This window comes from Balaenoptera musculus, chromosome 16, assembly GCF_009873245.2.
Source record: "Balaenoptera musculus isolate JJ_BM4_2016_0621 chromosome 16, mBalMus1.pri.v3, whole genome shotgun sequence".
Lineage (NCBI taxonomy): Eukaryota > Metazoa > Chordata > Mammalia > Artiodactyla > Balaenopteridae > Balaenoptera > Balaenoptera musculus.
The window spans coordinates 50,205,160-50,228,446 of NC_045800.1; the positions used below are offsets into that span (position 1 = coordinate 50,205,160).

The 23,287-nt window shown below is 36.5% G+C and overlaps 1 protein-coding gene across 3 annotated transcripts in view; it reads right to left on the reverse strand.

Annotated features, from left to right (window-relative positions):
* Nucleotides 1-23,287, reverse strand: part of BMPR1A (bone morphogenetic protein receptor type 1A) — a 143,173-nt gene that overhangs the window by 85,304 nt on the left and 34,582 nt on the right. The window lies entirely within an intron of this gene.

The window sequence follows — 23,287 nt, forward strand, 5'->3', positions numbered from 1 at the left end:
ATGAGAATACCTAATGTCCAGATCTTGGTTTCTATATATTGTTTCTCCACTAAGAGAAACCTGGCCTCCTTAGAGACATGACTGATTCTGCCCCATAGATGGGGCACAAAAGGTCCAACATGAGCCTGGAACATCACTGTGTCAGAAAATGATAGGGTCACACCCAAAGGACACCAGGGCCAGGATGAAGGGACTCCCACTGTCAGAACCTGGGACAATATGAACATCAAAAAACATAAAGGTTGTAAATGAATGGATAAAGAGGATGTGGTATATATATATATATATATATATATATATATATATATATACCACACACACACACACACACACACACACACAATGGAATACCACTCAGCCATAAAAAAGAATAAAATTTTGCCATGTGCAGCAACATGTATGACTTGGAGGGCATTATGCTAAGTGAAATAAGTCAGACAGAGAAGGACAAATACTGTATGATAACACTTTTTTGTGGAATCTAAAAAAAGTACAACAAACTAGTGAATATGACAAAAAAGAAGCAGACTCACAGAGAGAGCAAACCAGTGGTTACCAGTGGGCGGAGGGGAGGCAATATAGGATTGGGAGAGTGGGAGGTACAAACTACTGGGTGTAAGATAAACTCAAGGATGTATTGTACAACACAGGAAATATAGTCAGTATTTTGTTATAACTGTAAATGGAAAAGTAACCTTTTAAAATTATGTAAAAATTTTTAAAAAATTAAATACAAGTAACAACAACAAAAAATAAGGGTTGTAATGGATTATAACCCACTGGATAAAGCAGAAGTCCATCAGTCCATACTGATGATAGCTAGATAGATAAAGAGAATAAATAAAGACGTAAGACAGTAAGATATTCAAGTATTCAAGTATCTCCCCACAGTTTATTAGTTGTAAAGGGGGAAACAGTGACTATACAATGAAGAAATTGGACAACACCCTAGCCAGGTGATCAAACCAACGTTACTAATGACAAGTAAGGTCAGACATATCATGCTTCTGAATGTGATAGCCTGAGAAAGGACACATCATCATTTATGTAGAATTCTGGCCAGAGATGCATCACCTAAATCTAACAATGAGAAAATGTCAGATAACTCCAAATTGAGGAATACTGTATAAAATAACTGGCCTATATTCTTTTTTTTTTTAAATTTCTAGCACTATTTTATTTATTTATTTTAAATTTATTTATTTTATTTATTCATTTTTGGCTGTGTTGGGTCTTCGTTGCTGCACGTGGGCTTTCTCTAGTTGCAGCGAGCGGGGGCTACTCTTCACTGCAGTGTGCAGGCTTCTCATTGCGGTGGCTTCTCTTGTTGTGGAGCATGGGCTCTAGGCGTGCAGGCTTCAGAAGTTGTGGCATGCAGGCTCAACAGCTGTGATTCGCGGGCTCTAGAGCGTAGGCTCAGCAGTTGTGGCACACAGGCCTAGCTGCTCCGTGGCATGTGGGATCCTCCCAGACCAGGGATCGAACCCGTGTCCCCTGCATTGACAGGCGGATTCACAATCACTGCGCCACCAGGGAAGCCCATGGCCTATATTCTTAAAACATGTTACTGTCATGAAAGACAAAGGACAGCTAAGGAACTGTTCCAGATTAAAGAGACATGACAACTAAAAACAGTATGTGATCCCAGACTAAATCCTCTGCTGGGGGGGGGCGGAGTCTAAAAAAGACTTGAGATAGTTGAGATAACAGAAAAAAGTGTAATAGGTTAAAGTACTGTATCAATGTTAAATTTCCTGAATTTGATAACCTAAGTGTGATTACATATGAGAATACCCTTGTTTTTAGAAAACAGAAACTGAAATAGTAAGGGTAAAATACATACAACTTAATTCTCTCAAAGAGTTCATCAAAAATAAATTGTGTACGTGTAGATTAGGTAAAGGAAAGAAGCAGAGACCCAGAGAATAATGCAAATGTGGAAAAATGTTAAAAATTGATGAATCCCAGATAAAGAGTATATGGGAGTTTTACTATGCTATTTTTTTAAAGGTTTTATTTATTTTTTTAAATACATCTTTATTGGAGTATAATTGCTTCACGATGTTGTTAGTTTCTGCTGTACAACAAAGTGAATCAGTCATATGCATACATATATCCCCATATCCCCTCCCTCTTGCGTCTCCCTCCCACCCTCCCTATCCTACCCCTCTAGGTGGTCACAAAGCACCAAGCTGATCTCCCTGTGCTATGCTGCTGCTTCCCACTAGCTATCTATTTTACATTTGGTAGTGTATATATGTCAATGCTACTCTCACTTCGCCCCAGCTTCGCCCTCCACCCCGTGTCCTCAAGTCCATTCTCTATGTCTATGTCTTTATTCCTGCCCTGCCACTAGGTTCATCAGTATCATATTTTTTTTTTTTTTAGATTCTATATAGCCAGGACATGAAAGCAACCTAAATGTCCATCGACAGATGAATGGATACTATGCTATTCTTGCATCTTTTCTAAGTATGAAGTAATTTCAAAATAAAAAGTAAAAATAAAAACATAAATGAATTAAGTTCATATGTTGTAGTCCTAACCTCCAGTACCTCAGAATGTGACCTTGATTTGAAGATATTGTCTTTACAGAGGTCATCATAATAAAATGAGATCACTAGAGTGGGCCCTAATCCAATATGGCTGGTGTCCTTATAAAAGGGGGAAATTTGTATAAAGACATGTGAAGAGAGACAGGGAGAAGATGGCCATTTACAGCCCAATGAATGCTTGCGGCTATGAGAAGTTAGGAAAGAGGCCTGGAACAGATCCTTCCCTAGCACCCTCAGAGGGAGCATGGCTCAGGCAACAACCTGATTTTGGATGTTTAGCCTCCAGAGCTGGGAGAAAATAATTTTCTGCTATCCGAAGCAGAAACAAACAAAAGAATTAAAATAGTCAAACAAACAAGCAAAACACATCTACAGGACATTATGCTAAAATAAATTAAATAATTTTTACAGACATCTAAGATATACTTTCACCAAATAAAGATGTTTAAAAAGCACAGATATTTTAATTACTCACTACTATTCACCAAATAAAGATTGAAGAAATCATCAAACACCAATCTTGCACTGTAAAGAAAATCATGTGATATAAAGAACTAACCAAACTCAATGAACTATCCTATTGATATAAGTGCTTTTAATGTAAACTAAATCTCATATGAGAATAAGTATACTAAAATTGATTTAACAGTTACCATTATTTAAAGACATATTTAAAAAAAAATCTCCCATTAGAATCAACTAAAAAATTATTAAAACTAAAAGAAGAGTTAAACATGTAAAGTTTATTAAATATACAAGTTTTTCATATATTATCAAAAGTTTACAAAATATAATGAAAAAATAATCTCACTCACAACAGCACCTAAAAATACACTAAAAATTTTACTGAAAGTCAAAGAAGCCTAATAAAAGAAGGCGTACCACTTTATGAGTTAGAAAACTGTATACTGTAAAGACATCAGTTCTATCCAAATCTATCAACAAATGTTAACAGGGTTTTGAATGGAATCAGACAAAAAGGACCCTAAAGACATTTGGAAAAATAAACTTTGGAGTGTCCTAAACTTTTGGAAAAGTAACAAAGAAGTATCTGCCTTACCATGTATTAAAATATACTGGAAGCTACATCAGTATAAACAATGTGTTCTACTGTCAAGAGACACATTGTAAGAGGAGGCCAAAAGTAGATCCAGATATATATAAGAATGTAATAAAAGCAGCATCTCAAATAAATAAAGGGTGTTGAATGTGCTGACCATTTGAGGAAAAACTGAATTGGATCCTTACCTCATGCAACAAAATTAATTCCAGATAAAAAAAAGGTTAAGATGTAAAATGTGAAACTATAAAAGAACTTGAAAATACTATTGCAATGGGGAAGTAATTTCTAAATTTGACATTAAAAGCAGAAACCATAAAGAAAATGGCTGGTGTAAATTGTTATTAAAGACAACACTGAATATATTTTCTTGTTTTATGTAGCAATCTTAATAAACCTATAACATTATTACACTTATTTATGCTTTTAGAGTTGTGGCTAGGGCAGTAACATCAGAGTATGTTATTCTACCCACCTGATTTCATTTTAAAGGGAACAATTTTCTACTTTGATTTGACAATTGGCTTTTCCTGTAATGCTTAAGAGTTATTTGAGTAACAAAAATACTTAACTCCTATTTTTTCACACTTCTGTGTTTGTTATCTTTAGTTGGAATGAAAAAAAAGACTAAAATTTGGGTAACTTCCTATAATTTGACACCAAGTTATTAAAATGTTATAAGTTTTTTAAATTGACTGAAGTTAATATTATAGCTGAAGAAATAGTAAGTACATACAAGGACTTTTTTTTCAGCTTCAGACCCACTGGATCTGAGTGCTACTTGCATCTCAACTTATGTTATAAGCAAATGTTTGTTCTGCAGGGGAAAAAATGCTTATTTAAATGTGATATTTCATGTCAAATTCCTAGATTCTTCTCCCTTCCCTTTACATCACAGTCATTCAAACATTTGCACTTGCAATACAGAGGCAAGAAGTATTCATAATGGAGTTCAGATTCTTTAACATGATTATTTTTACTTTTGAAATCCTCTTTTTTGTCCTTTCATAAATTAGCCTAAAGTGCAGGATAAAAGGTATAAAACCTGAGTTATGATACAGAATTTACACAGGACTTAAGGGCTTAGGTGTAAAGGCTTAAACCAGCAAGAGTCCGTTCCTCAGCCCTGACTTAGCATGTTCCTCAGCCACCATTTGGACTTCGCTGAAAGACCTGGAAGGCAATAGATTATTACAGCAGATAAGAGTTCCATACAGAGGAGTCAGTTGTGTCAAATACCACTGAGCAGCTGACAATGAGGACAGAAAATCTGGCATATGGAAGCCATCAATGACACGGACAAGAATGGTTTTTGAGACATTACTCACGGCAAACAGGTAGATCGATGATAGGAGCAGGTTAAATAGTCAAGGGAAGGTGAGGGAGAGAAGGTACTGCAAGTAAACAACTCCCCGATGCATGTGGCTACTAAGCAAGAGGCTGGAAGATGACTGTTTTCTTACTAAGTCTATACTAGAGATTATTTGCTGATGGAAATAAACCAATGAAGAGGCAAAAACTAGAGAAAAGAGAGGAGAAATAGTCAAAATTCTCACGGATATCAAAACCAAATAGAGCTAACGAGGTGATAGTTATCTCTGTGCTTACATCAACCTCAACAGAAATAATTTAGCATTTTTGTAAAAGCTGCCCTTATTTCGTGGTCATATTTTTTTAAGTTTTTTTTGGAAAAGATTTATTTACTATTTATTTTATTTTTATTTACTAAGACTATGTTGGGTCTTAGTTGCGGCATGCGGGATCTTTGTTGAGGCGTGCAGGATCTTTCATTGTGGCATGCGGGCTTCTCTCCAGTTGTGGCATGCTGGTTTTTCTCTCTCTAGTTGTGGCACACAGGCTCCAGGGCACGTGGGCTCTGCCGTTTGCAGCACGCAGGCTCTCTAGTTGAGGCATGCGAGATCAGCAGTTGTGGCGTGCTGGCTTAGTTGGCCCTGCAGCATGTGGGACCTTAGTTCCCTGACCAGGGATCGAACCTGAGTCCCCTGCATTGTAAGGCAGATTCTTTACCACTGGACCACCAGGGAAGTCCCTCTTGGTCATATTTTTAACACTTAAGCAATATTTCCATATAAACTCATGTCTCCAAATTATTGGTGCTAAAACATACTAATTTCTTTGCTCTCTAAACACTCTAAGTAACTCAACATACATAAGAGATTTTATGCCCAGGAAATTTCTCTTAATGAGTTTTTTCCTTCATAGCAGCTTCACTAATTTTATTTTATTCTCATTTTTAAAAAAATCCCTGTTGATGTTTGAGTTCGTGTTCTAGTAAAAGTTTTTCATTACACATATTTTCCACACATCATATTAATCACAGTTCCTACTATGATTTTTTCTTAAGTCCTAAACTGTGACCTTTGACAGATATATGTAAAAATGTTCTTTATTTTCACAAAGAATTAGAAGCTTTCCTATTTTTCTTAAAACACAAATGGCTCTATTTTAGGTTTCCCTTTTTTGATAGAGTCAAAAAAGCACTGTCACTTTAGGATTGGGGAGACAACACAGAGTGCCAGATTAGAGCATCCTCTACTTAGCTCCACTGATTGTTGCAACTGGGGAACGTAGGTCCTATGCTGCCATATTCCAGTTTTTCAAAATAAGCCAGAGAGCTGGATTTTCTTTTTGGGCAATCTCCCAACTTTTAATTGTTTGTAACTAATTAAAAAAATACAGCGTAAGCCAAATATAACATGCCCGCAGGCCAAATCCAGCTGAGAGGCCACCAGTTTACAACTTCAAGGTTAAAGAATCATAGTAGGTCTGCTTATTTTTCTTTCACATTTTTCTTGTTTTTAGGTAATTCTTCCCTCCAAAAAGGGATATCACAAGTTTTTCTATAATATACCCATTCAGAGATTCAAAGCAAGGTTAAATAAGCTCTACCATCACCAAGTGCCATTTAACATCTGTCTTTTTTAAAGTAATATACCAAATTTGCATTTTGATACTAGTTTGCAATGGGAAAGAAATTCATCTTTAAATTTTCAGCTGCTTTTGTGAAGAGCAGTTTTCTTACACCTACAAGATAATTAACATTTATAGCACACCTACAGTGTGCAAGGGACACTACTAAACACTCACATTTGGGTATTTCATTAAAGCCTAAATTACCTTGTGAAGTAGATTTTATTATCTCATTTTACAGACAACTTGTAACAGTTCACAAACTTCTCAGTTTTTGTTTCTCAGCACTCAGAATCCAGCAGAAATAGTTGGTTAGGCTTGTTTTTTGACAGGTATCATCAATCAAGAATAATTACAACCATCTTAAATCACAGTAACAAAAATGCAAAACAAAAGTATTGAAGGATGATATCCTTTGAAAATACAGCTAAACCTTAATTTCAACTCCTAATAAATTCTTCACTTTCATTGATCTTACAATCATTGAAATAGCCAGTTATTTTCAAGACAAGTAAAACTGAAGTCAGCTCTGCTTTTTGGTTAATATGTTTCTTTCCAGAGTCTCTAAAAAGACTAAAAGTTTTATAGAATCAAAGCTTTTTTCATTAATTAAAGAAGACTAAAAAAAAAAGAACACTGGCTGCTGCCACAAAGAATTTACTGAACATGTGTGGTGGGCAAGGCACTGTGCTTAGCCCAGTAACACAAGGAACCAAGATTCCCTCCTCACATAGAGCCTTACAGTTTCTAAGAACGGAAACAGAACAGATCCTTTTAAAAATGTTCATACAAATTATAATTTAATTACAATGATGATAAGTGCCAAAAAAGAAATGTAAAACAAGGTATTATGATAGCTTTGACAAAGGTGTGTAAGTTTAAGTAAAAAGACAATACTGGGCAAAATCTCAATATAATAAGGGGGATAAAAAGACAACTGCTCTGTTACAGTGAAGTGGCTCCTTTAAAAATATTACAGTCTGGGCCCAGAAGGACCAGGGGCTTCCCTGGGTCCCCAGCTCCCCCGGGAGAGAGAAGGGTCATGCTGAGAGCACTCTGGGACCCAGGGCCACCTGCAGGTTTGGCTCAACTTCACAGCATCCAGGCCCTGGACACTCTCAACCACAGCAGAACATCTGATTGTGCTTTCTTCCCTAAAGTCATTTTGATTCCTCTTTTTAGTTTAGCTCCTGTTACTTAATTGATGCTGCAAAAGTTCTTATTGAAGTTTGATATAGTATTATAATTGTAAAATAGTGTTTTTAAAATTAAAAAATTGTTTAATATAATTCATATGAATACATAGTTCCAGGTTGTGAGACCCTCTAGAAATACATAGGTCTTTATTAAATTTTAATAAAAAATTGCTATTTACTACAACCATCAGTGAAATTTGACATGGTAGAAATGTTTAAACAATAAAACCAATCTGTATGCTGACAGCTGTTACTATAAATGTATATATAAATTTACCTGAATAAATTTCTTTTTAGCCATGCCAAAAAAAATAAATAAATTACAGTCTGAAAGCTTACATTAAAATGCTATTAGTACATAATTCTATTTATATTTCATATATGCTAGTGTTAAGTTTCTATGTGTAAGTCTTCACTTTGATGTTTTTAAAGCCATTCTTTTCCCGACAAGACACACACACATAACCTCAATATTTAAAAAGTAAAACCTTTATCAGGATTTAATTCCAAAGCTCAATGAACAAAAAATAATTAATACATTATGTATTTATAAAAATTAAAAAGACAAAACCAATTACATTTATCAAATAATGTGGAGAAAATGGTTAAAATGCTTTTATTGATAATGTGTTAAACAATATTAAGTTTTGAAGTATGGATATTGTAATAAATTTGTCAATTACTTGGTTTTTGCAAATACATAAACATAACATGGGTTAGGAAGCTACAAAAGTAAAGAACTAAAATGGGGCACAGTTTTCTAGTAAAAAACTGGCACCATAGGAATAAATAAAAAGTTTTAAAAATATACTTAAGAAAATGTGTCCAGGGACTTCCCTGGTGGTCCAGTGGTTAAGAATCTGCCTTTCAATGCAGGGGACATGGGTTTGATCCCTGGTCAGGGATCTCAGATTCCACATGCCGGAGGGCAACTAAGCCTGCATGCTGCAACGAAGAGTCCATGCGCTGCAATGAAAGATCCCGCATGCGCAACAAAGATCCCGTGTGCCGCAACTAAGACTTGACGCAACCAAATTAATTAAATAATTAATTTTTTTTAAAAAAGAAAATGTGCCCAAAATGTCTCAACTCTCACTAGCAATTAATGATTTTTATGTCAAATTAACAAATAGCCAATGTACAAAGTGTTCAAATACAATAAAAGATTCAAAACTCAAAAATACCTCATGAAATTTATCTCCATTCTACATCCAGTTTTTTAAATATATAAATATATTCACTTAATTAAATAACAAGATCCTACAGCAGCATACTCTATATTCTCACAGGTTACTTTCAAACATCTTCCCTGCCTCATGCAGTCATAGATTTTTAAGCAATGTAGGGAACCACACGTCAATTGTTTTGGAACACGTTCTATTCTTGAACACGTGGAAGTTTAGAAGAAAAACCCATGATGGTGCTTGACATGCCATGCAACTCAAAGAACGAAAAATTCACAAATCCTAATAGACTCAGCTTTTCTCACCCTTTCCAAAAACCATCTTTCAAAGGAAGAGGGAACCAAAATATCAGTCATCTAATCACCCCATATTTATTAAGAATCTAGTATGTTTAAGGTTCCCAACATGCGTGATAGGAGCCAAAGAGAAAAGACGTGACTAAACTTCCAGCACAGCATAACTGTTCACTTTCCTCATGTAAGTAGGTCAATACTTACCTTACCAGCTATTTTTAAGATTAACAATAATGGCACAGCATACCGTAGAAACACAAATGGTAGCTAGTATAATTATTTTAAATCAAAGAAAAATAGTACAAACTGTCATTAAAAGCCCTACAGAAGCACAGAAAAGGAAGAAATGATCAAGAGCTCAGATGAAATTAAGGCTTCACAGAAAAGGTAAGATTTAGGTTGAGCCTACTGAGAAGGCTTGGATTTATTAGATAAGAAGAGAAGGAGGGGATTAACAGAGAAGCAAAGATAAGACTACAGAATTAGGGCCACAGAATATAAAGCCAATCCGACATCTTATTATTGAGCAAAAATATGTAAACAAATTAGAACTAAATCATGAGCTAGAGAGAACAAAACCTGTATGAACAGTAAGTATACAACAGAACATCAAGTCCCAATGCCCAGCCACAAATTTTTATCAGCTGTATCTTTCCTCTTTTGGAAAAAGTGTGAGGGGACAATAGTCTTGTTTAGAAAATACGACACCTACTCTCAAAATACTAAAAAGATTGATATAAATGGGACTATATTTCTATGACATAATCTGATTACTAATAATAGTGACTTTTTTCTGAAGAGTATTAAGCAGATTGATGCACGTTATTAATACTTAAAATGACCTAGATAAGGGGAAAAAATCAATACTTTTTAATGGACTGATAATGTTTAACAGAGGTATAATTAATTTACAAATAATGCTTAAGTTTCTTAAACCCTCAGAAATGGGACCAGTTACATATAAACATATACTTATGAAATATATTCAAATTTTAATAACCAAATTTTTAAAGTGATTCCTTAAAAGTTAAAAAAAGTTTATATATATTCTAACTAAAACTTAGAACTCGAAAAATTATAACACAAAACAGTCAAATTAACATTCAGAATATGACACTGGGAATTTTATGACAGTTTTTATGTGAAAAATCTTTTTGAAGTCTTCATTTATCTAAGAGCAGCAAGGAAATAGAACAAAAGAAATATTGTAACTGCTTTCGGGACTTTTTCTCATCACATTTGTGAAATGTAAGAACAGTCCAATTCATGCCATTTTATGCCAGGAAAGTTATTTTTTTTCTCAAAATAAAATGTAAAATACTTTTTAAGTTTAACTCAATATTAATTTGAGTTAAATTTGTGTTTAACTGCAATATTAAAATATAACTTGTAGGCCTCTCAAAAAATTACCATTTTTTAAATACCTTTGAATAGACAAAGAAATAATCTTCAGGCTCACTTGGAAGCTAAACTATATAAAAGTAAAGACTGTAAAAGAAAAAACTAAGTAGCAATTTTTACAAATATTTAAGTTAAAATGGTTCTCTTTTGGGGGCCCCGCCAGGGAAAATGTCTAAGTCTCTGGCTCCCTAAGTGGGGGCGGGATTGAAGATACTGTGGCAAATGCATATTCTAGCCTCGCCACTGTGGCTCCAAACTTCAAGTGCAGTGGTAGGCTCTGGAACAAAGAATGTGTAACCTGATCTCTTTTCCTTCTCTCCTCCTTCACAGCAACATTTAGAAAGTAATTTAACCTCTCAAAATGGCATCTTTGTGCTGCTTAGGGGAAAAACATCTATTCACTATTACAGTGTAAGGGAAAAAATAAGAAATCAAATCACTTTTTAAAAATGGTTTTTGCTTAATATACAGTGATATTTTTGTATCAAACATCGAGTACAAAGATAACCCAATTATAAATGAAGACTTCATTTCTATTACTTGAATGTCTACTACCCAAGATTAACAAATGCAGCTCAGGTTTTAAGAACAATTAGTTTTATTAATACAAGGTGGAGTTAGTATTCTGCTTCTATAACAAAGGCAGTAATTAGCTCCTAAGAAGTTTTGAAGAGAAAATAATTTTAAATTAATACAAATAATCTAGATAAATTTGAGTTTTAAATCTTAGGGACTAAAAAAAATGCAGGTTATGTACTTTTAATTCTCATATTATCTTTTCATTTATCATTATTTAAAAAAAGGAGACAAGTTAAGTCCAAAAATATGGGAAAGAACAATAAAAAATTTTGATCAAAGAATCAGGGATCGGGCTTCCCTCGTGGCGCAGTGGTTGAGAGTCTGCTTGCTAATGCGGGGGACGCGGGTTCGAGCCCTGGTCTGGGAGGATCCCACATGCCGCGGAGCGGCTGGGCCCGTGAGCCACAGCTACTGAGCCTGCGCGTCTGGAGCCTGTGCTCCGCAACAGGAGAGGCCGCGATAGTGAAGGGGCCCGCGCACCGCGATGATGAGTGGCCCCCGCTTGCCGCAACTGGGGAGAGCCCTCGCACAGAAACGAAGACCCGACACAGCCAAAAATAAATATAAAAATAAATAAACAAGACCCGGTGCAACCAAATTAATAAATAAAAATATTAAAAAAAAAAAAAAAAGAATCAGGGATCAAAGAATATTAATATATTGGGAATGTTTAATAACATTCCCACCATTGACAAAAAAATTTTTAAGGTATTCTAAAATTAATACCATGGAAATTTTATATAATTTTTATACATTTCAAAGCAATTCTATAGTCATGAGTTATCTGACCCTTGCAACAACCTTGTGAGTTAGGAGATCACAAATTTGCTTAGTTGAGACAGTCACAAAAAAATTGGTAGAAGTCTCCTGACTCCAGGCTATAGCCCTAAACTGTTATTTGTATTTCAATATATACTAGTAAGCACTATTATGCCCCTTTTACCAGAGAGGAAACAGGTACAGAAGCGAATAACTTGCCTATGGTCACAACTTCAAAGTCTTACCACTTAACCACTACTGTAGTCCTCACGTTTATCAAAATAAATAGATAAAATTAAGTTTAATGTTATATAACTGACTAAAAACCAACTGTGGAAGCAGAACAGTGGTCCCCTCAAAGACATCCAAATCCTAATCCCTGGAACATATGAATGTTAGCTTGCATGACAAAAGGGATTTTGCAGATGTGATTAAGGGTACAAATCTTGAGATGGGGAGGTTATCCTGTTGGGCTCAACCTAATCACGAGCCCCTAAAAGCAGATAACCCTTCCCAGCTGTGGTGAGAGAGAGAAAGAGAAGACAAAGGGTCAGAGGGATGAGACCTTGTTGGCTTTGAAGATGATGAGGAAGGAGGCTACAAGCCAAGGATACTGGTTGGCCTACAGAAGCTGAAAAAGACAAAGAATCAGATTCTCCCCTAGAGCCTCCAGAAAGGAATGCAGTCCATCAGACAGCTTCATTTTAGTCTGGTGACACCTGTGTTGGACTTCTGACCTACAAAAGTGTAAGATAATATTTTTTTCTGTTTAAAACAGTAAGTTTGCGGTAATTTATTACAGCAGCAATAGAAAACCAATTGTACTGTAAAATACCAATTGTACTGTATAATTGACATACAGACTGAATGTTCATGTCCCTCCAAAACTCATATGTTAAATCCTAATGCCCAATGTGATGATATTTGGAGGTAGAGCCTTTGGGAGGTAATTAGGTTATAAGGGTGGAGCCCTCATGAATGGAATTAGAGCCCTTATAAAAGGGAACCCAGAGACTTCCCTTGATCCTTCTGCCATTTGAGGATAAAGAGAAAAGATGGCCTTTTATGAACCAGGAAGTGGACTCTCATCAGACACTGAATCTGTCAGCAGCTTGATCTTGGACTTCTCAGCCTCTGGACTGTGAGAAATGTCTGCTGTTTATAAGCCACCCAGTTTTATGGTATTGTGTAATAGCAGCCCGAATGGACTAAGACAATGGACTATTTTGTATTTTAAATTAACTGAACACTATTTTACAATACCAAAAGGCATTCTGTCAGTGAGTAAATATGCAATCAGAAATCCTGCCCACCCTGTGTAGATGAAATAAAAATACAGGTACCCATCACTATACAACTGGATGTGATTTGGTTGCCAATGACATTCTGGCCCAATGCTATACCTTTTAATTTTCCTTCCTCCTTCCCTCACAAGTTAAACGTAAATACTAAACTCTGAAATCCCAAAACACAGATCCAACTAACTTTCCTTTGCCTTGTCCACATCAGCATGCGTACACACGTACAAAAGTCAAGAAAATGATCAAAAGGCACAGAGTAATTGGGGAAAAGACTGTAGTGACGACCAAAAAAGAATGGGATCAATTTATTAAGCACAGGTGGCAGAAGAGCTTTCAGAAAGGAACAAGGCAGTGAGCTACTGAACAGAGTAGGGAGTTGAATACAGTTCAAAGAATATTTGACAATGAACAGTGCTAGATATAGTAATAAATAAGTTAGCCCTTGACTTAGGTGCTTTTATTATCCCATTGTACAGGTGGGAAAACAGAGCATAGAATATTATATATATATTAGCAAAGTCATATTGCTAATAAGTGGCAAAGCCAGGATTCAAACGCAAATAAGTGGGGCTTCAGAGCTGGTGCATTTAACCAGTGAATTATGTTGCTCTCCAGAGCATAAGCCTCTCATCTAACCCTTTATGCAAAACAGGAATAACTTCTACCTCAAAGATTTGTGGAAGATTAAAGTGATAACATGTATAAAGCACTTTGAAAAGTACTTGGTATGTAGTAACTGTCGAATAAATGTTAGTGACTAGTGCTAAGTGCCAGGTGCTGTGCTAAACATTTTCCTTACCTGATCTTTTTTTTTTTTAAATAAATTTATTTTTATTTTTATTTATTTTTGGCTGCATGGGATCTTTGTTGCTGAGTGCGGACTTTCTCTAGTTGTGGCGAGAGGGGGCTACTCTTTGTTGTCGTGTGTGGGCTTCTCATTGCGGTGGCTTCTCTTGTTGCAGAGCAAGGGCTCTAGCCATGTGGGCTTCAGTAGTTGTGGCTCGTGGGCTCTAGAGCACAGGCTCAGTAGTTGTGGCGCACAGGCTTAGTTGCTCCATGGCATGTGGGATCTTCCCGGAACAGGGCTCGAACCCGAGTCCCCTGCATTGGCAGGCGGATTCTTAACCACTAAGCCACCAGGGAAGCCCTACCTGGTCTTATTTAATCTTCACAACAGCCCAGGAAGCTGCATCTTTGTTTTTGGTTATGGGAAGACTGCTTAGAGAGATTAAGGTTACACAACCAATAAGTGACAGAGACGATTCGAACTTGGGACTTACCTAACATACAAAATCTAAGCATTTGAGCACTGGCCTTCAATTACTGGTTAATAGTTTTTTTGGCTTGTGTGTCCCCAAATATAACTGTAAAAACCTACATAATCCCTCACACATTTTAAAGTTGACATCTAAAATCTTTCACAAGTCAGATAACTGCAAAGAATGTGATTTCTGGCATATTGTAAATGCCGACATTTTACATAAATCTGTGACATCACTCTTAAATCTGTTCAACAGAATCCAAACACCACTGTGATCTGACACCCAGTATGACCCACTTGAAAATAAAATTTTCACATCGTTTTTTTTTCCCTCCTTGAACTCATATCTTTTTTTTTTTTTTTTTAAATTAATTAATTAATTTATTTATTTATTTTGGCTGTGTTGGGTCTTCGCTGCTGCGCGCGGGCTTCTCACTGCGGTGGCTTCTCTTGTTGCGGAGCATGGGCTCTAGGCACGCAGGCTTCAGTAGTTGCAGCACATGGGCTCAGTAGTTGTGGCTCGTGGGCTCTAGGGCACAGGCTCAGTAGTTGTGGCACACGGGCTTAGTTGCTCCACGGCATGTGGGATCTTCCCGGATCAGGGCTCGAACCCATGTTCCCTGCATCGCGAGGCAGATTCTTAACCACTGCGCCACCAGGGAAGTCCCTGCATTTATTCTTCTTAATTTGATTTTTCTGCTCAATATTAAGTGTTTGAATTTCCTCCTTGTTGATTTGTTTTCACTGCAACTGTTAAATGGGTATTTAGTTTGGTGCCAGCCTTTTTGTTTTTTTGTTTTTCCTTAAGTAACTAACTTTTTAACTTAGCCAAGACACTGCCCAGTAGTAGAGTGGCTCTAGAGTCCGACTGGTTGCATTCAAACCCCTGCTCCCCCACTTTCTGTGAACTTGGACTAATGACTTGGCCTTCACATCTGCAGTTCAGCTTCCACATCTATCATCAATACATAATAATGTAGTAGTAGGCAGTGCCTGGAATGAAGTTGCAACTTGATATTTGTTGAAGAATTGTTCTCCCACGTCTACATATATACTATAACCCAACAAAAAGTATTGGCAAGTTTCTGAGCACTCTTTGCTCTTTACCAAGACCACAGTTATCCTCAGGTCATTTTTCTTTCCCTTAGAATTTCTTTTCCTCCTACTCCACTGTCAAAATCCTTCAAGGCTTAACTCTAATATTATCTTCTTGATAAATCCTTCCCTTATCACCTCCAGCAGAAGTGATCAGATTTTTTAATTCTTACGACAATATGGTTGTGTTACTCTATGGCTGTTCTAATATATTGTCTTGTGTTATTGTTATTTAAATACTTTATCACCTCCTGATATAGATTATAAACTCATTTCAAGACAGTGGCCAAACTTTACATATTTTGGCTCACTTTCTGCACCTAGCCTGATGCCTTGCTTATGGTACTCATATAATAAATATTAATAATTTGAAAAATGATTCAAACATGGTAATTGTAGATTTCTGTTGCTGTGTAATAAACCACTCAAAAACTTACTGACTTAAGATAACAGCCATTTATTTACTCACAGTTCTGTGAGTCAGCAATTTGGGCTGAGTTTGGCTGGGTGGTCCTTCTGCTGGCCTTGCCTGGGTTCATTTATGTGAATGCAGTAATCTGCTGCAGGCTTGACCAGGGCTGAGTGGCCTAGTTATCTTCATTCACACGTCCAGATGCTGGTGGTGGCTATTGGCTGGGGCATGTATCTCCAGCAGGGTATTCCAGACTTCTTTATATAGCATCTGGCTTCCAAGAGAGCATGAGTCGAAGATGCAAGGCCTCTTGAAGCCTAAACTTCAAAGTTGCACAATGTAATTTCTGCTGCATTCTTTTGTCAAAGCAAGTCACATGGCCAGCTCCAACATAAGAGATGGGAAAATAAATTCTACATCCTTATGGAGGAGTAGCAAAGCCACATTGCAAAGAGGTGTATATGTAGGGATGGAAGAAATTATTGTGGCCGTCTTTGCAAGTAATCTACCACAGTGATTAGATGCAGAATTTCCTTTTACCTCAATTTCAGATTAGAGCTTAAGATGGATTGCTCATCTAAAAAAGCATTTCCCAGTCACTTTGCTGAGTCATAAAAACATTCCTAGTTTCAATCATGAGGTAAATTAAGGTAAGTTTAAGGAGACAACAGCAACAATGATGATGATGACGACTACTACTACTACTAGCTAACATTTATTGAACCCATATTCTAGGCTAAGCAGGTTAACTTTTATTGAACTCATATCTTATTCCATTCACCCTGCATGTAATAATTTTTATACTTGAAAGTCTATTATTAATCACTCATACATATCTGCAGTTTGAATGGAAATTTCTTAAAAATTTCCTTTGATCATAAATAATCCTCTAACAGTTTTAAAAATTATTTGAGATTCAATTACCATTACTATTAGCATACATAATTGATTTAAATAAAAAACATTACAGATGTGATAGTAATTAACAACATTAAAAGCAAAAATTTTACTGGAAATGTATCTCTTAATGGGCTGGATGGGGCTTTTTTTTCAATTAGTTCATCTGTTTGCATAATTATTGCTAAAATGAGATGATTCAGTGTATCCCTACTTCCCTGTTTTTGATTTTTTTTTTAAGAAGGTACTGAGAAATTTTGTTCATATTAATAGGTGACTGGAATGGAAGGAATTTTATCAGTAGAGTCACACAATTTTTTAGAGTCGCACAATTTACAAAATTCCTTCCTAGTTATTTACTGAAAAATGCTATTATCATTTACCACCAAAAATATTTTTAATGACTTAGCAGCTAACAAATTATTTTTGAATATTGGAATTGAAAAATCCTTCAAATTTGCTCAAAGCAAAAAACTGGAAACCATTAAAGGATTTGTTCCCCAAAGATTAAAGCTACTTACTTTCACAATACTAACACCAACATCTGGAAACTGCCACTTTAGGAGTCCCTGAAGTTTTGTTTCGTTTTGGAGATATAATTCACATATCATAAAATTTACTCTTTTAAAGCATACAATTCAGTAGTTATCAGCATATTCACAAAACTGTACAAGCATCACCACTATCTAATTCCAGAACACTTCATCACCCTGAAAAAGAACCTTGTAACCATTAGCAATCACATGCAACTCCCCCCCCCCCCCGCCCCAACCTTGTCCACTTTCTCTATGTATTTACCTATTCTGGATTTTCATATAAATGGAAGCATACAATATGTGGTCCTTTATGACTGGCTTCTTTCACTTAGCATCATGTTTTCAAGGTTCATCCATGTTGTATGCAGCATGAGTCAGTATTTCACTTCTTTTCAAAGGTGAATACTCCATTGTATAGGTAAACCACATTTTATCTATTTATCAGGTAATGGACATTTGCGTTATTTCCACTTCTTGGCTATTATGAATAATGCTGCAATGAACTTTCATATACAAGTTTTTGAGTTAACATATTTTTAATTCTCTTGGGTATATACCTAGGAGTAGAATTACTGGATCATATGGTAACTCTATTTAACTTTTTGAGGAACTGTTAAACTATTTTCCGAAGCAGCTGAATCATTTTACATTCTCACAGCAGCATATAAATGTTCCCATTTCTCCATATCCTTACCAACACTTGTTTTTATCTGTCTTTTTGATTATAGCCATCCTAGTGGGTGTGAAGTGGTATCTCACTGTGGATTTGATTTGCATTTCTCTGATGACTAATGCTCTTGAGCATCTATTTATTTTCTCACCTATCTTATTGGTCACTTCTACATCTTCTTTGCAGAAATGTCTATTCAAATCCTTTGCCCATTTTTAAATTGAGTTTTTTGTTGTTGTTAGTTATAAATGTTCTTTACGTATCCTGGACACAAGTCAATTATCAGACATGATTTGCAAATGAATCTCCCATTCTGTGGGTTGTTTTCTCAACTCTCTTGAAAGTGTCCTTTGAGGTACACCGGTTTTTTAAATTTTGATGAAGTCCAATTTATCTGTTTTTTCCTTTGATGTCGTATCTAAGAAATCACTGCCTAATCCAAAGCCACAAAATTTACACCTATGTTTTCTTCTAAGAGTTTCATACTTTTAGCTCTTACATTTAGGTCTTCACTTTGAGTTATTTTTGTATATGGTATGAGGTAGGGGTCCAACTTCATTCTTTTACAGTTGGATATCCAGTTGCCCCAGCACCACTGTTTGGTGTCTTGGAATTGTCTTTTATTCCCTGAGGTATTTCCACCACAGAGCAAATGCATCATGGTAAAAAGTAGCAACAGGAGAAGAGTTATGCCATTATTTTGTAAAATGGAAAAGGGGAATGGTAGAAAGGAATGTGGGAAAGAAGAAACCGCTTGAAAGACTGATTCACAGGAAGGTCAATTTTAGGAAAGAGCACATGTGGAAGTTTAGGGTCTATAAATTAATTCACTTGAAATTACCCATGTGTGTGGGTACCTCAAGGAGTTTGTGTCCCCACCCTATGCCCAAGACCAACATTTAAATACTGCTCTATACTACTGTCTCCTAAACTCCAGGGGGAAAGGTATCATTTGTGAATAACTTTTTATATTTTAATGGTGTGAATAATAAAATAAGACAGGGCTTAGGATGAAGCTAGTGATACAAGGAGGCCTACAGGTTTTTCACCCTATACCACTCAGCCAAATAGAAAAGTTCATTTCCATTCCCCATTTTACATGAAACATATCTGGTTCAATGTATGCATTAATGGGACAGAATTCATTTTTAAGTTTTATTTTATTAGTAGGAGAGTAATAACGGGACTTCCCTGGCGGTCCAGTGGTTAAGACTCTGCCTTCCAATGCAGGAGGCCTGGGTTCAATCCCTGGTTGGGGAACTAAGATCCCACATGCCGTGGGGTGCAGCCAAAAACTTAAAAAAAAAAAAAAAAAAAAAAAGAGTAATAACAACAAAACAGCACTAAGAAATTCTGCCTTGAGCCCACTAGTTTACTCACCTTATGCCTACGCTCCCTTGAAACAAACCCTAGCTAGACCAGGGATATAGGATGCCATCACTGAATAGAAATTTTAAGGTCGAACCCTTAGCCCCATGATACACCACTATGTGTAGTAAAATTATTTTCCCTTGAGATTGATCCATTTTATGATACTGGCAAAACAGATGTGCTATCTATTTCCTCTTACCACATAACTGCCAATTTAATAGATGTGTAGTGTATGTAACCTTGGGGCTATTTCATTTCTCGTGTCTTTAATTGGGATTAAATATAGACAGCATTTTCAAGAGTATAAAATCTATAATGCAAATATTGGATGGCAATCTGTAATTTTTTTAATATAAATTTATTCATTTATTTATTTATTTTTGGCTGCATTGGGTCTTCGTTGCTGCACACGGGCTTTCTCTAGTTGCAGCGAGAGGGGGCTACTCTTCGTTGTGGGGCGCGGACTTCTCATTGCAGTGGCTTCTCTTGTTGTGGAACACGGGCTCTAGGCACGTGGGCTTCAGTAGCTGCAGCACATGGGCTCAGTAGTTGTGGCATGTGGGCTCAGTAGTTGTGGCTCATGGGCCCTAGAGCGCCGGCTCAGTAGTTGTGGTGCACAGGCTTAGCTGCTCCATGGCATGTGGGATCTTCCTGGACCAGGGCTCGAACCCATGTCCCCTGAATTGGCAGGTGGATTCTTAACCACTGCACCACCAGGGAAGTCCCGGCAATTTGTAATTTTTAAGCCTGATATTCACAGAGTGATAAAGATGACATTTCAATCATATAAAAACTGATTATTCAATAAAGAGTATTGAGAAACTGACTAGCCATCTGGCTTTAAAAAGAGATTCGAGCCCTTCATCACTCCTTAGACCAAAAATAAACTGTACATTAATAAGATATTTAAAGTAGAAGAAAATAGTTTTGTTTTTGTTTTGAATTTTAATATTATTCTCAGATAAAGGGAGGCCATCTAAGCCTGACACATTAAATTACTAAGGAAAAGAATGATAAGTTCCTGTTAGGAAAACTTACATTTCTCATTGCCTGTTAGACATCCAAGAGAAGTATAAATTTGCATTTCTGAGTAGGGGTTCACGCTGGAGATTAAAAGTTGGGCATCATCAACACACAGATGGTTTCAAAGCCTTGAGGTCAGATAAGCTCAAAAAGGGAATGAGAATGGCTAAAAAGGAGGTGCAAGGACTGAGCCCTGGAGGCACTCCATGACAAAAGACTGAGATGAAAACTAAGAGAGTATGCAGTCTTGAAAGCCAAGTGAGGAAAGTGTTTCCAGGAGGAGAGAATAAATGACCACCTGTGTCAAATACTGTTAACAGGTCAGATAATTCAAGGATGACAAAGGAAAAGTCATGGTTAACCTTCACAAGAGCAGTTTAGGCAGGGTTCTGGGAAGGAAAGCCTAATTAGAGCAGGCGGACACCTATGATATTGGGATGAGAAAAACTGGAAGCAAAGTATAGACACTTCCTCTAAAAAAAAGGGGGGGGGGAGAATTGAGCAACAGTTAGAGGGGAAAGTGGAGTCAAGAGACTTTACACTGCTGTTGTTTAAGACGAGAGAAGAAAGAGTAGAGTGGTGTGCTGATGAGAATGATCCTGCATCATGTAAGAGAGAAGGGATGGAATTAGAGCACAGTGGAGGTTGTGGTACTTCCTAGAAGGATGGTCAGTTATTAAATAATAATAGAGAGAAGTCAGAATACATGAACACTGATGAAGACAGACGGATAGATGTAGTAGCAGGAGCTTTATGGATGTTTTCTTGTATGGCATCTACTTTCTCAGTGAGATGAAAAGCAAAATTGTTTACTGAGAGTAAAGAATGTGGAAGGTGGTGTTGGAGGTTTGAGGAAGAGAAGTTTAAATGATCACTTAGGTCAGACCAGGTCAGGGAGGTAAATGGATTAGGAACTACTGCTCAGCAACATTAAGGGCTCGGCTGACCTTAATGATCATTAACTGGAAGACCACCAGCAAAGTTAATTCTCCAGCCACTTTCAGCTGCAAAAGTGCAAGTGTACAATCAAAGCACCCAAATAAGAAGCAAACCTTGATAGAACTGAAGGGAGAAATAGACAGTAACACAACAGTAGTGGGAAATTTCACTATCCTGCTTTCAACAATGGGTAGAACAACCAGACAGAAGATCAATAACAAAGGATTTTGAAAACACTATGGACCAACTGTATCTAACAGACATATAGAGAACACTCCATGCAACAGGAGCAGAATACACATTCTTCTTAAGCACACATGGAACATTCTCCAGGACAGATCACACATTAGGCCACAAAACAAGTCTTGACAAAGTTAAGAATACTGAAATCATACCAAGTATCTTTTCTAACCACAATGAAATGAAACTAGAAATCAATAGTAGGAAAACTGGAAAAATCACAAATATGTGGAAATTAAACAACACACTCTTGAACAACTAATGGGTCAAAGAAGAACTCACAGGGGAAACTAGAAAGTATCTTGTGACAAATGTAAACAAAAACATATCATACCAAAACTTATATGATACAGCAAAAGCAGTTCTAAGAGGGAATTTTACAGCACTACCATGCCTATAATTAAAAAAGAAAAGAGAGATTTCAAATTAAAAATTTAAGTTTACACCTCAGAGAACTAGGAAAAGAAGAAAATAAACTGAAAGTTATAAGAAAAAAGAGTAATAAAGATTACAGCAAAAATAAAATAGATAACAGAATAACAAAGAAAAAAGTGAATGAAATGAAGCATTTGTTTTCTGAAAAGATCAACAAAATTTACAAACCCTTAGCTAGACTAACTGAAAAGAAAAGAGAGAATTCTCAAATAACTAAAATCAGAAATGAAAGGGGAGACATTACAACTGATGCCACAGCAATAGAAAGGATTTAAGAAACTACTATGAATAATTACACAACAACAATTTGGATAACCGGGAAGAAATGTATAAATTTCTAGAAAAATACATGCTACCAAGACTGAACCATGAAGGAAAAGAAAACCCAAACAGACCTATAACTAGTAAGGAGATTGAATCAGTAATCAAAAATCTCCCAACAAAACAAACAACCCGATTAAAAAATAAGGAGACCTGAATAGATGTTTTTCCAAGAAGATATACAGATGGCCAACAGGCACATGAAAAGATGCCCAACATCACTAACCATCAGAGAAATGCAAATCAAAATCACAATGACATATCACCTCACTCCTGTCTATATCAAAAAGTCTGCAAATAACAAATGTTGGCAAGGATGTGGAGAAAAGGGAACCCTTGTATAAACTGTTGGTGGGAATGTAAATTGGTGCAGCCACTATGGAAAACAGTATGCAGGTTCCTCAAAAAAGCTAAACACAGAACTACCATATGATCCAGCAATTCAACTCCTGCGTATATATCTGATGAAAACAAAAACATAATTTTTTGTTTGTTTTGTTTTTTTCTTTTTGGCCACATTGGGTCTTCATTGTTGTGTGCGGGCTTTCTCTAGCTGTGGCAAGCAGGGGCTATTCTTCATTGCAGTGCACGGGCTTCTCATCGCGGTGGCTTCTCTTGTTGCGGAGCACAGGTTCTAGGCGCACGGGCTTCAGTAGTTGTGGCTCGCAGGCCCTAGAGTGCAGGCTCAGTAGTTGTGGCGCATGGGCTTAGCTGCTCTGTGGCATGTGGAATCTTCCCGGACCAGGGCTTGAACCTGTGTCCCCTGCATTGGCAGGCAGAGTCTTAACCACTGCCTCAGCAGGGAAGTCCCTAAAAACCTAACTAAAA